Raw genomic sequence first — 16,693 nt, 5'->3', positions numbered from 1 at the left:
GATAGAGTCAGACTATTCAAGGTACTGATGATGTTGTTGAGACACAATTCCATGGGAAGTCTAACAGACTCCTATAACACTGATACTACTAAGATCGTCTCAATCATGGTAAAATCTGGAATGGCTACCTTTTACCCTAAAAGCCAGAAATCCTCAGTGTGGTAAAGCAGGATCTTTTATTTGATAGCCATTTCTTCATACAGCACTCTGAAATTATCATAGTCACAATTTTCACTATCTCATTCCTCAATTAATCAAGATCAGGAGGCATATGTTAACCACCAGCTGTGTTCTATGAATAAAGCAACAGAGCACTTTGGTTCATACAATAACACCCTCCCTTCCCTGCTGGTGTACCTTTTCTATAACATAGGCCATAAAATAATCTTTAAAGAAAAAAAAAATTCTTTTGTGTAAACAGAAGAAAAAATCATTGAGTACATCTTCCTTTTATATGTCATACACATATGCCAAGAAGAAGTTCCTGTTCTGAATATCAGTGGCATCATCTAACGATAAATTTTACAGGCCTGGAAAAATAGCCTATTTTATATAGAATGTTCAGGTAACATATAAATTAAAACTCCCACAATGAGGAGAAAAGAAATCCAAGTAGTATGAACATAAAGTGTAAAAGCACTGAAGTAGGGGTAATCTTGTTCGAAAAACAGGAAGAAGGTCAGTGTGGCCCCAGAGTTCCTGGAGGGAGGGCAGGATAAAAGTCTGGGGAGGAAGATAGGGGTTGCCTCCTTTAGGGTCTTTTGGCAAAAGTAAGATTATGATGTTTCAATGGAAGGGTATGGCATGGATCTGGTATGGTGCAATTTGCATTTGAAAAGGATCATTCTAGCTGCTTTGTAGAGAATAGACTTTGTGGAGCATAAGAAAGCAGCAGGAGAACAATTAGGAAATAATAACCTAGAAGACAGGTTATTATATCTCAGACTAAGGTCAAAGCAGTAGAAGTGGTGGGAAGAGATTAGATTTAGGATAATTCTTTTTAAATTAAAGATACATTTGATAAATTGTATGGAGTTTAGAGAAGGAGCTAAATCAAGGATATTTTCTAGTCTTTAATCTCATATCTCAAATTTCATTTGAATTTCACCCAAAAATCTTAATCTCAGCGTTTTAACTCCAATTTATTATCTTCTTTCCCAAGACCACTCCTCCTCCTGCAGTATCATTCTTAGGAATTGGCTTTTCTATAGATCCATTTACTCAGGCCAGAAAATTGCAATCTACCCTTGAAACGTCTATTATCTCTGCCATATCTGTTGCTATTTCCCTCCCCACCCCCAAATCTAATCAATTACCAAACCTCGTCACTTCAACTTCTAAAATAGCTTGAACCTGTCCATTCTTCCTTATTTCTACTAAAACCACCCTAGTCCAAATCACAACTGTCTCTTTCCTGGAAATGTATAGTAATTAAGTAATTTACCTACATCTGCTCTTCATCTGCATATATTTTTCATATAGTCCCCAGAATGATCTTGTTAAAAAATAAAAGTAATGCCAACTATCTTTTAAAACCCTTCCATGACATCCATTTGTTCTTGGGATGAAGTCTAAAATCTTTTAAGTGATACACAGGATCACTTAAAGTGATGTTCAGGATCTAACTCCTGTCCACCTCGCCAGCCTTGCCTGTTACAACTCTCCTTCCTGGTCCCAATGTTCCAGTCACACAGGCCTTGGGTCAGTAGCTCCAAAACCCATACTCCTCCCTGCCTCAGGGCATTTGCACATAGTGTTCCATCTGCCTGCCTTAACACTTCACTACTCATATTCTCCCTTAAGATCCCAGGATAAATGTTATTTCTACGGGGAAGAAATTACTCCTACATGTCCTCATAGCAGTCTGTACTCTTACCACACTGTTAAAAATGGCAATTACCTTTGTGAATAGCTGTTGAATACTAGCGTGCCTCCCAATACACTGTAAGCTCTGTGAAGAAAGGAAGTATGTCTGGTTTGTTTCTCTACTCAGTCATTCCTTCCTCTCCTTCTTTAATAACTGTTACTATTAAATACATTTCTTTTAAGTAAAGTGAAAGTCATTTTATATTTTTAACAGTGGAATAATATGATCCAATGTGTATAATAAAAACACAATTCCCAGTTGCTCTGTGGAGAATGACCAGGTAAACTAGAGGATGTGTGGTAATAAGGAAATTAGAGGTAAGCGAGGAAGTAGGAAAGAAGGAGTGGAGAATATAGAAGGAGTAGAAGAAAGGTATAGATAGCAGTGAGAAACGATGGTTATGCAAGATTTTTCATGATGATCTCATTTTCCAGCTAAAATCTGGCCCTGAAGGGAAGTAGAGAAATGAGAAAGCAGCCCAAAGGGGTGGGGTATCAAGGAAAGTTATAAAGATAAAACCTGTTGGAGCATGTTTTCATACTTTTTAGGAATAATCTATAGGGAGTGAAAAGCTGATGAGGTAGGAATCAAAGAGGGTAACTTACAAAGCAAGTTCCTTAAGCAGGTGAGACAGGATGGGACTCAGAGTACAAGTGGAAGACTCAGTCTTCAACAGAGTGAGTGGAACAAACTTCCCTGTAAATGGAGGGAAAGAAAAGGTAGTCACAAGTGAAAGTTAAGTTTGGTCCTAGAGAAATGGAAGCATTCGCATCTGATGGCTTCAAATTTCTCAATTAAGTATAATGTGAAGACACCAGGTGAGAATGAGAAGGTATAGGTTAGAGGAGCTTTGAGAGGAAATATATGAATAGTTATCTCTGAGAGCAGGACAGTAAACCTACTGGAGAAACATATTAGGAATTAGACACCTGAGTTACTCTTTAAGGACTGTGGACATGAATTTGCAGTGAAACTTAACAGCAGATGATTTTTTTTTCCAGAAGTATTTTGCTGATTAGGTGCAGGTATCTCTAGGAAAATAATTCAACACATTCAGGGCTGTAGATTAGAAGGTGAGTACAATAAGGAGGGAGGATGACAGGATTGAGGGTATCCATAAGGAAGTCTTTATAAGGATGATAGTAGAAAGGAAATGAAAGCAGGAAAATGCTAATATGATCAATGGATTGGAAGTTTGGATGAGTTCAAAAGATTGTTACAGGGAGAGAACTTGAGCAAGTGAGCTGGAAGGCTCTGAGGTGACAGTGCCAGACTGGGCTGTTTGACACTGAAATTTAGAGGTGGTTCGATTTCTTATGATGACAAGATGCAAAGCGTGACAAAAGAGTGGGTGGCTTTGAGATGCAATGGATGAGAGGTAGATGGAGATGTGCAGAGGGCAAGTGTTGGATAGATCATCCACTCATGTGTTGGAATTATGAAGCCAATGGTCAGAGTTGGAGACATGAGAATGACTGAGCCAGGATCAAAAGTTTCAAGTGAATGAGGAAATGTCCCAAGTCTGATACCATGAGAGAAAGAGGAATGGGAATACAGTCATATGGCATGTACATCAAAGAGAAAAACAGATTTGTTTTGTTTTGATCTCGCTTTGCTGAAATTAAAGAACATCAACAAGTAAATAAAACAGACCTGGATTCTGCTTTTGTGATGCTTACAGAGTAGTGAGGGAGAGAGATATAAATCAAATAATTAAATAAATACGTATATAATTAGAAACTCTGACAAGTGCTGTGAAGAAACAATACGGGCCACTGTGAGAGCATGAAACACAGTGACAAACTAACCTGTGGGGCGAGGGTAAGACCTGAGGATGTGATCTTTGAGCAGAGATCTGAAGGGTGAATGGGAGCTAACGAGACAAAGGGAAGGTAACAATACAAAATTGGAGTTTTTAAAGATAGGTATGACAGGAAAACAAAAGGTTGGGAGAATAAAGGGAAATTTTGAGAGTGTTGAAAATGATGGACACGGTGGATCAAAGAGAGAGCTGAAGAATGGGGAGAAAATGAATTGGTCTGGTGACTAGGAATAATGTTGAGTTTAAAGACAGGCCATGCAGAGAGAAAGCAAGCGAGAGAGCCCCTGGAGAGCCTGTAGTCAGAGAACTGGGGAGTTCCCTTCAGAAGTATGAGAGCAAAAGATCTTCAGAAAATCAAGAATATGTCCACATGTGTGGACTGTGAGGATGAAGACATCAGACGGATAAAGGTTTACTAACAGTTTGGCTGACCTGTTTGACTTAGAAATAATATCCTATTCCAGATGCCAACGTCCCCAGTAAATTTGGATGAGTTAGTGTAAAATTACAGCAAAAAGAAGGGAGCAAAAGAAGTGTTCTGTATGAGGGTTAAGGAATATATCTGGACAAATTGTGTAAATTGCATAAACTCTGAATCTCAGTTTCACCACATGTAAAATGGGAATAATAACCTTTTTTGTTTAAACAGGAAAACAAAACAACTCTTTACTCAGAACCCTTGCTTGTGGGCAAGAGTCAAGATGATATGAGCATCTTCTGAGGTACGTTAAGGTGACGTGTTGATATTTTCCTTTTTTTTTTTTTGATGGTCATTTTCTTTGCCAGGTTCAAGTAGGATGTGGAGAAATTTTGAGATATGGGCCTGGAAGTCAAAATCCAGAGGATGGATTCCCTTCCAGGCTGCATGAGATTTACATATCTGATCAAATAATAACCTCTGAATAATGTCGTGAATAGCTATTTGAAGGAGAGTTAAAATGTGAAACACCTAGCAGAGTACCCAGTGTATAGTAGAAAATAAAATATAGTTATATACATTGTCATATTAATACTCATTATTAGTAAGAGTTGCCAAATACATTATTGACTGCTTAAAGAAGATTTCTATTTTATTCAGCAGCCTAACAAATATAATATTACTATAATTATGTGTATGTGAAGAAAGGGAGCAGCATTAGGAAGAATGTCTGGCATGCAAATACTTAAGTTTTACAGACATGATGAGTTACAGAAGCAGGGCTGATAGTACAGATGGGGGTGGGAGGAGGAGGGCTCTCAATTCCTTCTTTGACAGCACCCCTCTGAAAGGTCCTAGGAGGCTCATAATGAACATGTATCATAATTTCCCAGTCAAGATCACTAAAGCACCAAGAGGCTTTGCACAAAGTCACAGAACTCAACAGCAAAGGCAAGACCAGAGACCCATGGTCATGGACTCCTACCTTACTGCTGTATCCACTGGACCACACTGTCACTCTCATAATTCCTTAATCCTTGGATATGGTGTCTTCATTTCTTCTTATCTGAGAGATTCAAATGGATGTTCCTGGGTCCAGAAACCTAGTTAACACTGCGTACCATGTTGTTCTTTTTTGTAAAACCCATCGTGCTGTGAGTTGAGCAAAGAAGAGGCTAAAAGATGACTTGCGAGACAAATAACACTCCAGAGGGATCACAGATGTGCCAAGACCTCCCACACCCTTCAGCCCTGGCTCCCTCCCTCACTATGGCTCTTGGAGCTCCATAGTTTCTTCTGGATGAAGCAGCCATGGTTACAAGCCCTTGCCCCTCACCTGGACTCCTAGAAGCCTGAACTGGGTAGGACAGTCATAATTCACAAGGTCACAGCGGAGTGGGGACAGCTGGCCTGTAAGGTAGAACTCTGCCCCTTATTTGGAAGCCCACTTAAGGCTGAGAATAGTGGTGCTCCAAAGGCAGTATGCACTCCTCCTGTCTGTAATATCCTTAGTTATTATCACAATGAGTATAGCACTTTAGGGGATAACCCACTGATACAGTCGAGCTTGACTCTAAAATGTACAGTAACGAACTGCAGCAGCTGTAGTGCTCTAAATCAAAGATTCCTAGCCCCAGCGAGGGAGTGGGAAGGGTAGTACATCCTCTCTGTAAGTAGATTCTTTGCCAGGCAGCCTGCCTACTACCTTAAAAGTAAAATCCTATTATACCTGTGAAACCCCACAGTGAGGGGCAGAGTCAGACAACTACCACAAAGCAACTTGGGCAAATTCCTGCGTTGCCAGACCACTATGCAGGGCTTTCAAGGACAACAATTATTCCATCTACTGAATATCTTGAAAAGCACTCAAAAAGCACAGGTCACAGCACAAACCCTTGGCAGGCACTATTGGTCTCTTGGGCCATCCCCGAGGGCCAATCAGAACAACCAAGACTTGGAACAACAAAACTCTGCAGAAATTTCTACCTTTTAAATCCAGCTAAAGAAATACATAGACTGGACAACGAAAGCAGTTTTTGGTAGACCCAAGCAGATTTTTAAAAAATTGTTATGGTTTCCACTAAATTTATAAGATAATCAGCATGCAGTAATGAATGTGGAGATCTAGAGCCAGTAGGAAATAGAGAAAATCTGTTGTAGACACTCTGGGAGCCCTAAGTTAATGCAAATTCACTTTAGAGGTTTCTCAGTTATTTCCATAGCTGGGGGACTTGTAACCTTCTCTATCCTCCCAAAAGCATTTCTTCATTAGGATTCCCTGAAAATCAGAGGGGTAGCAAGTGAAGAGAACAAGGTCAGAGCTTGTGTCCATTAAATGACAACCAGTCATGCATCCATAAATGGACAAGGTACAACAAGGACACGTCCTGATGAGGTGACCCAAGGAACCAGAACGATTGTACTCTTCATCCTGGCTCTTCTGTACCTTCCCTTTGAAAGGTTCAGTACTTCAGACCACAGTCAGGAGGCAGGCATTCCAGGACTGAGCTGGAAGGAGCAAGCCTCTGCCTTCAGAACAGGAAGGGTAAACAGAAAACTTCTCCAGGCAGTGATCTTCCTGCAGAACGAGGGCTGTGAAATCACTATTCCACAGCAACATATTTGTTAGAACTGAAATCATCTGACCTCAAGGTCAGAGCAGGAGGGATGACAGCGGGAAGGAGCTCTCCCTTCCTTTCTTCCTTCACTGGATTCCCATCTCAAGATTATTATTCTCTCCTTTTTCCCCTCTTTCTCAATGTTAAGGCTGATATGTTAATAACCTGTCAACATGTCGCCACTAACGTTCAGAATAAAAAGCAAATTATTACTAAGATTTACTCTTTTCCTAAAATTTCCAAAAATTCGCACAGAAAAATCCACATTTATGCCTAAATATTTCAGATTATAAATCAACTGCTTAGTTCACAATGAACTGTTGGTCTGCAGATGTTCTTTACTTCTTCTTCCCCAAATGCCCTCATTGATCCAGACAGGGTTTCAAAATTTCTAGTGATTAAGCATTTCAGGTTGTCCAGTCATGATGTGGATTACCTAGATTTCATGAGAAAGCATCTGAATTTTTTCTCCTGGTAAATTAGTCATCTTTCTGGACTTATTCCTGACTCCATCGTCTCTCTAAACCTACAATATCCTTTGTGCCATGTTCTTTCTGAACAAGTGTTACTCCTAGGTAATAGCTGAGCCCTTGTTCATTTTCTGAGTTGGATTCCAGGCTATTTTGTTATTTAAATTATATCACAGGATAGTGTTGCTTAGGTACATTAGTTTGTTTGGGGAGACGTCAGAGAGTTAACTTCATTTTCCATTCCCAGTTTAACAAAGCTATCGGGACATACTTCTACCAATCTTAGATTTTTAAATTTCCCATGTTTTGCATTCATTGCATGTTGATTAAGTATAACAATGCTTTTTTTTTTGGATTAAGCTAGGAAGATAACTTCAGAAAGTTCATACTCTGTTCTTATTCTGTTCTTTCATTTGTATTGAAATTGAGTAGTTCTCAAGGTGACTAAAATGAGAAAGGTTAATTTTCTTCATGAGCAATGGACTGAAAAACAACATTCTTATAAACTATTATCTTGGATATAGACTACCATGAGTTTAAAAAATAATCGGTCTTTACTGCTGAGAAACTGGGTCATCATTCTTTCTCTTATTTCAGAAATATCACACATACTCCTGAAAGTGTTTTTCAGGAGTGTAGGTCTGTCCTTGGCACTGTCACCAGAGATACGGTACCTGCCCTCTGTGAGCTTATGATGGGCTAAAGGGGCACACAAGTGATAAAATACAAATTCCCAAACTGAGTTAGAATGGTTCTGTGAACTCAGTGGTACAACTTGGAGATTGGGGCTTAACCAAATGCAAACTCCAGGTCTCCTAGAGTCCAGTTAATGCTGTTAGATATTAAGCAAAACTCCAATGAAAATGAAGGCTTTAATGTTTTTAAACATTAAATTATAAATTTTTAATAGGTAATGCATTCATATGGTTAAAAATGAAAATAACAAGCTATAAATAAGAGCTCTTATTCCCACCCCTGTCCCTATCCATTCCTTTCCCCCTGCCTTCCTCTCTACTGTTCAGTACTTTAGTTTCTCAAATATCCATATATCTTTCCAGTGTTTTCTTATGCAAATACAAGCAAATATGAATATTTTACTTTACACACACACCCCAAAATAGCTGACTATGGACAGTTTTTTGCACTTTGCTTTTTCTACTGATAACATCCTCTGAAGAGCTTTCAAATCAGGATATACAGAAATTTTAGGTTAAAGAATAAACTTACAGCTACAGATTATTCCATTGACAGTTCACCCATTGTGTGGATGTACCCATTTATTTCACCAGGATCCAATCGGGATTCTGGATTCCAAATTCTGAATTATGGTTAGAGAGGTAATCCTAACTCTTGTTAGCTAAGGCATTTACAGCAAAGACATTTCTTTCTAGGCATACAGACTAAAAGAGTGATTGTGAAAAACTGATATTTGAGGCATAGGAAAGTTTTACTTTTAACTGGTCTCACTCAAAGTTCAGCTTAAGAAAGATAATCTAGACACCCCAACAAGGTGACAGATGCTGGGTCCTTTGGCTGTGTTTATAAGAAGACTACATTTTCTCTAATCTGGTTTAATCTTGGTGCGTTTGGTACACATACACACAGACACAATGCACGTACTTTTCTGAGACTTTAATTCACACATATTAAGGGGAAAGGTTGATGGGTGACTGGTGATTCAGGTAGTGACTGTCCCTACCAAGAATCAAGGATGCCGCAGTTCTTTATTTCTCCCCAAAGCAGCTTCATGTTGAAGTTATCAGACTGTATCAGGCTTAAGGGACATTAAATGTCAGGAGAGCAGACCTGCTATAGAAAGCTGATGGGAGCTGTGGGAACCTTTAGTATCAAATGCTCTCCTGTATAATAATAGGCAGCAACATCAATCTCAGAAATGCTGCTACAAATGTCAAAGAAAACCTTCCCTGTATATAGATTAAAATTGCAGATAAAAACAGAGGACCAAATCAAAGCCCTAGTATTCCCTTTTTGAAACCACCCTCCCAAAAATGCAATTTCTGAGTTATCAAAAAATAGAATCTCTCAAACAGCATTCATAAAGTTTCACATTTTGGTGTTATCACAGAGGCTTATATTGAGAAAATGCTATTTCTTCCTTCCCTTCCCCTTCAAGGTTGAAGCAGCATCCTATCTTTTCTCTCAAACAAACAATGTTTACTCCAGAAGAGCAAGCTTGGAGGCAGAACTCTGTTCTGCACAGAGAGCCTCACACCAATGTGCATTTGCTATTTCCTAGGAAACCCCCCCTTTGCAAAAGGAGCTGGGAAATAAACTTTTGAAAGTGACCTTAAGAAGCCAACATCACTGACCCCTGAATAAAATTTCATCTGGTGGAGCAAGTTAGACCCCATAAATACAATGGAGTGTCAGTTGAGAAATCTGGGTGTAAAAAATATAAACAGCAGAGTTTGGATTTATAAGGCTTCTTTTGGATGTCACAATTCAGACATTAAGCATTAAGCGTTTGATCTATCAAGTAGAGGGTTAGGCTGGAAGGACTATTTCTTTTTTCTAGAAGAGAGAGACAATATGACAAAAAGACACTTTCATCAGCTTTGGTTAAGGTACACACACACACACATACACACACGTACAAACACACACGCCTAAATAAAGCTGTCGCTCCAGGGAATACCTGCTGGGATTAATTTAGCAATTTGCCACAGATTCTAGAGCAGGGAATGTCTGGGAAACAGTGACTCTCTTCCTTCTACATACTTACATAATAAAAATGACCCTAATGCATTTCCCTGACAAATGGTGTTCAGCATAATGTCATTTCCCTAATGTTTCCCTCAAGAACGCCTTGCTCACTCATATCCTTACATGGCTCTGATTATGGAAAGGACTCCATACAGTTTTTGATGATCTGCAGGTTTATCGTAGAGATACAGTTACAAGGGTTCTTAAAATAGGCAAAGTGTTTCTGTTTAGAGATTTAAATTAGATTTTCTTACGTTTCCCCGAGCTGTGCTACTGTTTTCCTATGCACTTCTGGGAATCTCTTAAGCATTCAAGTGACTCAGTTTCCCTCTCTGAACAAAGTGTATGGTAGAAAGTTGATTGAAGATAAAGATTCCTGGTATTATCACTAGGATCAGAGAGGTTTCAAAGGTTCTCGGTTAATCTCTGATAAATGTTCAATAAGTGATACTACTTGGATCACTATGCCTTTGCCCTAGGCTGTCTCCCAACCTGTCTGCAACTTGGGTAATCGTTGTTACTGCTGTTACAGTGGCAGTGCTATTATGGCCATTTGTTACTTTAGACATCAAATCTTAGAACAGAACATTCTTTTTTTTCCCAAATAAATGTTATATTATTAAATAAAATTATAAATAGTTTACAAATTATACAAGGGTAAGGACAATCTTAAGTAAGATATTGTATTTAATGCATGAAATGCTTAGGAACAGATGGTTCTTTTCAAAAATCAGTAGCTTCTACACAGTACCTAGAAGGATCTATTGCCCCTCTTCCTTCATACTCTGTACAATGTCACATTTTAGTTCAGTTCTCTACATCTAATTTCACTTTAAATGAATATGAGGTTTAGCTCTTAAACTTCACTTCCACAGTCCCATTCCTAAGATTTTCCAGTATGCTGAATTTACACCAGCTAATAGTTCAAAACTACTTGGGAGAGGTTTGGGTTACAGCTTTCTCTTAATTAGCTATCCTTCCAGTTTTTCCTGTCCTAGATTTAAAAAAAAAAAAAAAGATAAAGAAATGACAATGTCAGAGCTCTTATCATCAGAGCACAAACTGTTGGTTTTACTCATCCTCCAATCCAGGCAAAGTTTTATGGATGATGATAAATTTCAAAACCCTTTCCTTGGGACTTCCCTGGCGGTCCAGTGGTTAAGACTTCACCTTCCAATGCAGGGGATGTGGGTTCGATCCCTGGTCAGGGAGCTAAGATCCCACATGCCTTGTGGCCAAAAAACCAAAACATAAGAACAGAAGCAATATTGTAACAAATTCAATAAAGACTTTAAAAGTGGTCCACATCGAAATAAAATAAAATAAAAAACTTTAAAAATAAATAAATAAACCCTTTCCTTCCCTCATCCATTCAATTTTTTATTTTCTCTCACAAGAACATAAGCTCCGTGAGGGCAGACATGTTTGTGTTGATTGTCAGGAAGGAAGAAATTTTCCTTTACCCTTCTAGATTTTTCTGGCTGATCTAAGAATTAAATTCACATGAGACAGATTAACAGGAGAAAATCAAACAGATGTTTAATAACATGTAGACATCAGAGAGATCCAGGAAAACTGAATAACTCACCAAAATGGCAGAAGCTGTCTCTTTTTTTTTTTTAATTAAATTAAATTAAATTTCTTTTTTCATGGAAAGGCATTTTATTTTAAATAAAGGAGTGTGTACATGTCAATCCCAAACTCACAATCTATCCCTCCTCTCCACCCTTCCGCCACTGGTAACTATAAATTCATTCTCTAAGTCTGTGAGTCCGTTTCTGCTTTGTAAATAAGTTCAGATTATCATACTAAGTGAAGTAAGTCATACAGAGAAAGAAGCCCCCCGTTTAAATACCATCCTCAACTAAAAACAAAAGAAGATATTGAGGGTGAGGAGAGTCAGTTATAGGAGAGTACCAGGAAAAGTAGAGTGAACAAGGGTAAAGTTGTTACATGCATTTAAGTCGTTGCCTTTTCCGTTGATGAGTGTCAGAGATTTGGTCATCTTCCTCTTCCTGGTACGGTGAGGCAGACACACAAACGGAGATTTCCCTTAAAAATGGAAATGTTTCTTACAAAAGGGGAACTCTTGTTTGGTTTTTAGAGTTTATTCCACTTACTCTGTTTCTTAGAAAATAGCCAGGTTAAAATAGTTAGTATGCCAAGCAGACATATTTGGGGATGGCAAATTCTGCTCCCCTACACGGTCTCTTGTTTTCCCCAATGGTGTGTCATGAGCAATCAAAGGAATGTCTAGCACATATAAGTATTTGATAAGTATTAGTTAAATGAATGATTTTTTTCCTTCATAAATATTAGCGAGTTTTCTCCACTTAAGCTAGCAGATTTTTTAAACTTTAGTGCCAAATCCTTTTTTCATTCATTCTTGCATAGATAAACATTAACTGAGAGACTGACATGTGCCAGTGAAGGGGAGCAGAACCTGCCACCCCAAAATATGCCTCTGACATAGGGATTATTTTAAGGTGGTTAGTTTTTGAAAAAACAGCAGACGCAGGAAAAGCTCTAAAAACCAAGTAGAAGTTACCCTTTTGTAAGGGACATTTACATTTATAAGTAAGGAAGAAAAGGATGATTAAATCTCTAGAAACTCTTCTCAATGGAGATGATAAGAGCACAACACCATACCTTTGTTTACTGTGCTTTGAATGATAACCTGCAATAACTGGCCTCCTCCTCACAACATTTTCTTTTGTCTTTAGCTGGTGATGGTATTTAAGGTGGTGGATTGGGCCATTTCAGGGAGTTATTCAGTTTTCCTGGGTCTCTCCCATGTATACAGGAGGTATACATGTTATTAAATTTCTGTTTGTTTTTCTCCAATTAATCTGTCTTTTTATTACAGGGGGTCTCTGTGAAGAACCTAGAAGGGTAAAGGAAAATTTATTTTTTCTCCCCTACACAGTCATAATGTGAGGGCAGGCCCTGGTAATGTTAGTTCAATGTTCATGGAATTTCCATTCTGTTGGGCCAACAGACAATGAATAAGTAAGCAGACAGTCATAAAATTAAAACTGTAGAGTATGATTGGCATTATAAGAAAATAAATGGGTGCTTTGACAGAGAATAATTGGAGAACCTACTCTCAGACTTTTGGCAAATCTTGTTTTCCCCCTTTAGTCTTTCTCTTTGAGCCTGGGATATTAAATGATATTGCTCCTCTTTTTTCTGAATCTTCTAAATAAAAGGGAACATTTTCAACGAAGTTTCAAACTAGTTTCTTCACTTCACTATGGCAGAGTTTGTGAATCATAGAAACATTTAGCATAAACATAGGAGGACATTAGCTCAGTCATATACTCTAGATTTACTTAGGAGAGGAAAGAATGACAGACTTTAAAAACAATTGTATCAATTTACACAATATATTGATTATCTTATTAGTCATAAAAATGGTGTAAATAGAATAAAAGATGGCGAATTCAAGAAACAATTCAAATTAGTATTCTTCCTTTTATTGTTCAGATTCTCAAAGCAAGTCTTATTAACATGCCATACTTCACCCATTCCTCTAGTTTAACATCCAGTACCTTGTAGTGTGTAACTTTTTGATACTGGCTTTTTCCCCAAGGCTAATGTCCTTAATATCCATCAAGTTTATTGCATGTATCAATATTTTATTCTTTTTAGTGCTGAATATTATTCCATTGTTTAACTCTTTACCCACTGAAGGACATTTAGCTTGTTCACAGTTTGGGGCCATTACAAATAAAGCTACTATAAGCATTCAAGTACAGATTTTTGTAGGGATATAATTTTTCATTTCTCTGGGTAAATGCTCAGGGGTGTGATTGCTGGGTTATATAGGAAGAGTAGGTTTAGTTTTTAAAGAAACTACCAAGCTGTTTTCCAGAGTGTATGTACCATTTCACATTCCCACTAGCAAATGTATGAGAGATCCATTTTCTCTGCACATCCTGCCAGCATTTGTATTGTACTGACATAATTTTAGCTGTCCTAATAGGCGTGTAGTGACATCCCATTACGGTTTTTGTTTGCATTTCCCTAATGACTAATAATACTGAGCATATTTTCATGTGCTTATTAGTTATCTGCACATCTTTGTTAATGTGTATGTTCGTGGTGTTTCTCATTCTCTAACTGGATTGTTTGTTTATTTTTACTGTTGAGCTTTGTGATTCTTTACATATTGTAGACACAAGTTCTTTGTCAGATATTTCCTCCAAGTTTGTACTTTCTCATTTCATCTTCCTAACTGAGTCTTTCACAGAGCAAAAATTTTAAATTTTGATGAAGTCCAATATATTGACTTTCTCATTTATGGGTAATGCTTTACATTTTTTTTTAAACTACTTACCTATGATGATAGGCTGATACTCAGTTTCTCCAATTACAAGAGACATACTGTACAGTAATGTAATTATTTGAAAACAAAGTTATAAAACAGCAAGAAAACTGACACATTATTAATTTTGTATTAAATATCACTCACTTTATGTCTATGTAAGTATAGGCTATCAATACAAGTCTTACACACTGTGTTCTACACGTATATTTTCGTATATTTATTGAAAAAAATCCACATGCAAGAGGACCTGCGCAGTTCAAACCCATGTTGTTCAAGAGTCGAGTCAACTGTATTTACTATATTGAGTCTTTCAATCCATAAACACAGTATGTTTCTCCATTTATTTAGATCTTTTAAAAATGTCTTCCATGAACATTTTATAGTCTTCAGCATACAACTCTTGTACATGGTTTACCACATTTATACCTAAACATTTTATTATTTGAGTAATTGTAAATGGTATTGTTTTAATTTCAATTTCCATGTGTTTATTGCTAGTATATATAAATACAATTGATTTTTTTCCATCAGTCTTGTATCCAGTTACCTTGCTGAACTTAGTTCTAGGAAGTTTGGGGGGTTTGGGGAGTAGTTTTTTGGGATTTTTCTGCATAGACCATTATGTCACCTGTGTATAGAGATAGATTTTTTCTTACTTTCCAATTTGTATGCCTTTTATTTCATTTCCTTGCTTTATTATGCTGGCTAGGATTTCTAGTACTATGCTGAATAAGAGTAGTAAGAGTAGAAATCCTGCTTTGTTCCAGACCTTGAGAGTAAAGCATTCAGTCTTTCACCATTAAGTATGATGATATCTGTAAGTGTTTTAAAGATGCTCTTTATCAAGTCTAGGAAGTTCCTTTCTATTCCTAGTTTGCTGAGAGATTTTACCATAAATGGATGTTGAATTTTATCAAACGTCTTTTTGTATTAATTGATATGAGCATTTGACCCTTCTTTAGCCTGTGGCAAATTACATTGATTGATTTTTTTAATACTGAACCAGCTTTGCACTTGGTTGTGGTGTATAATTATTTTTACATATTGCTGGATTCAATTTGCTAATATTTTTTGAGTATTTCTGAGTCTGTGTTCATGAGGGATATTTATCTTTACTTTTCTTTTTCGTACTGTTTTTATTCAGTTTTGGTATCAGGCTAATACTGGTCTCATAAAATGAATGAAGAGTATCCCCTCTTCCTCTATTTTCTGGAGAGAATTTTTTGTTTCTGGAAGCAATTTGCGTATAATTGGTATTAATTCTTCAAATATTTGATAGAATTCTGCAGTGAAACCATCTGGGTATATTTGAGACAACTTTTTCTGGAGTTTTAAACATATGAACTCAATTTCTTTAATAATTATAGCACTATTCAAATTATATTGGGTGATTTTTTTTCTTTGTATTTTATCCACCTTTTTTAGTTGTTTAGTTAGAAGGATACCAGTTAGTATCTGATACCAGTTACTCCTCCAAAGCTCCAAACATATATCTTCTTCATTTATATTTAAGACACTGCAGGGCATACTTTAAAAAAAGTTGTCTGAAAAGAAAGAAGAAAGTCTCTGCATAAATAAGTCCTCAAGAAATAAACAAGACAAAATATTTAGGGGGGAAAAAACTCTCTTGAAAATATAAGAATTGTTAGTGAAAGGTTTGAAGCTGATAGAATACCTTTTGCTGAGCACTGAGAAGATCCAGGTGAATATCGTCAGCTGTGAACCCTGCAATAATCATGATAAAATACACCCACATATCTCTTAAAGACCTTTTGCTATTTTCTGGGCAGTTCCTTCAAATATACATTATGTCTGATGCTACACAATATGCAATACCCATGTATATATCACAAAATTTAATTTGAAAGGCCCTAACAGGTAAAAGATGGGTACCCTGGACTGGTACAGGATAGGTCCTAGGGACCTACCTAGCTCATTCATGAAAAACTCATAGCATCTGAAATGAAATTGTTTGATCACCACTATTCTTATGCTCTTAGGTGAAAAAAATTTTTTTCTTGAAAAATATGTAAGTGGCTTTAGTTTTGAAAGCATCTAGCTCTGCTATGGTTGCTGATTTGCTAAAATTCTGCTAATAGTAGATTGCTTAGACAGAATTCAGATTTACATAAACATTTAAAAATAATCAAAGATCAGAATCAGCTCAAATATCAAACTCAGGCAAATGTCAATTTCCCTCTTCTTTGCTTCAACTGAAAATCAAAAGGGCTAATTTTACTAGTATCAAAAGCATTTCCCCTCCTTAATAACCCCATGGAACCAAGGCCAAATCAAATGTGATATTTGCTTTTACATCAAAAACAAAGTGAACTTTTATAAATCAGATTTTATGCAGTCTATAGTGTAAAGAACCAATGAGAGAGATTTATCTCAAAATCCATAAATTGAACACAAACTCATAAAATAAATTAAATCAAGTATGA

The sequence above is a fragment of the Balaenoptera physalus genome (genome assembly GCF_965194825.1).
Source record: "Balaenoptera physalus genome assembly, chromosome: 2".
Classification (NCBI taxonomy): Eukaryota; Metazoa; Chordata; class Mammalia; order Artiodactyla; family Balaenopteridae; genus Balaenoptera; species Balaenoptera physalus.
This window is presented reverse-complemented; position numbering follows the sequence as displayed.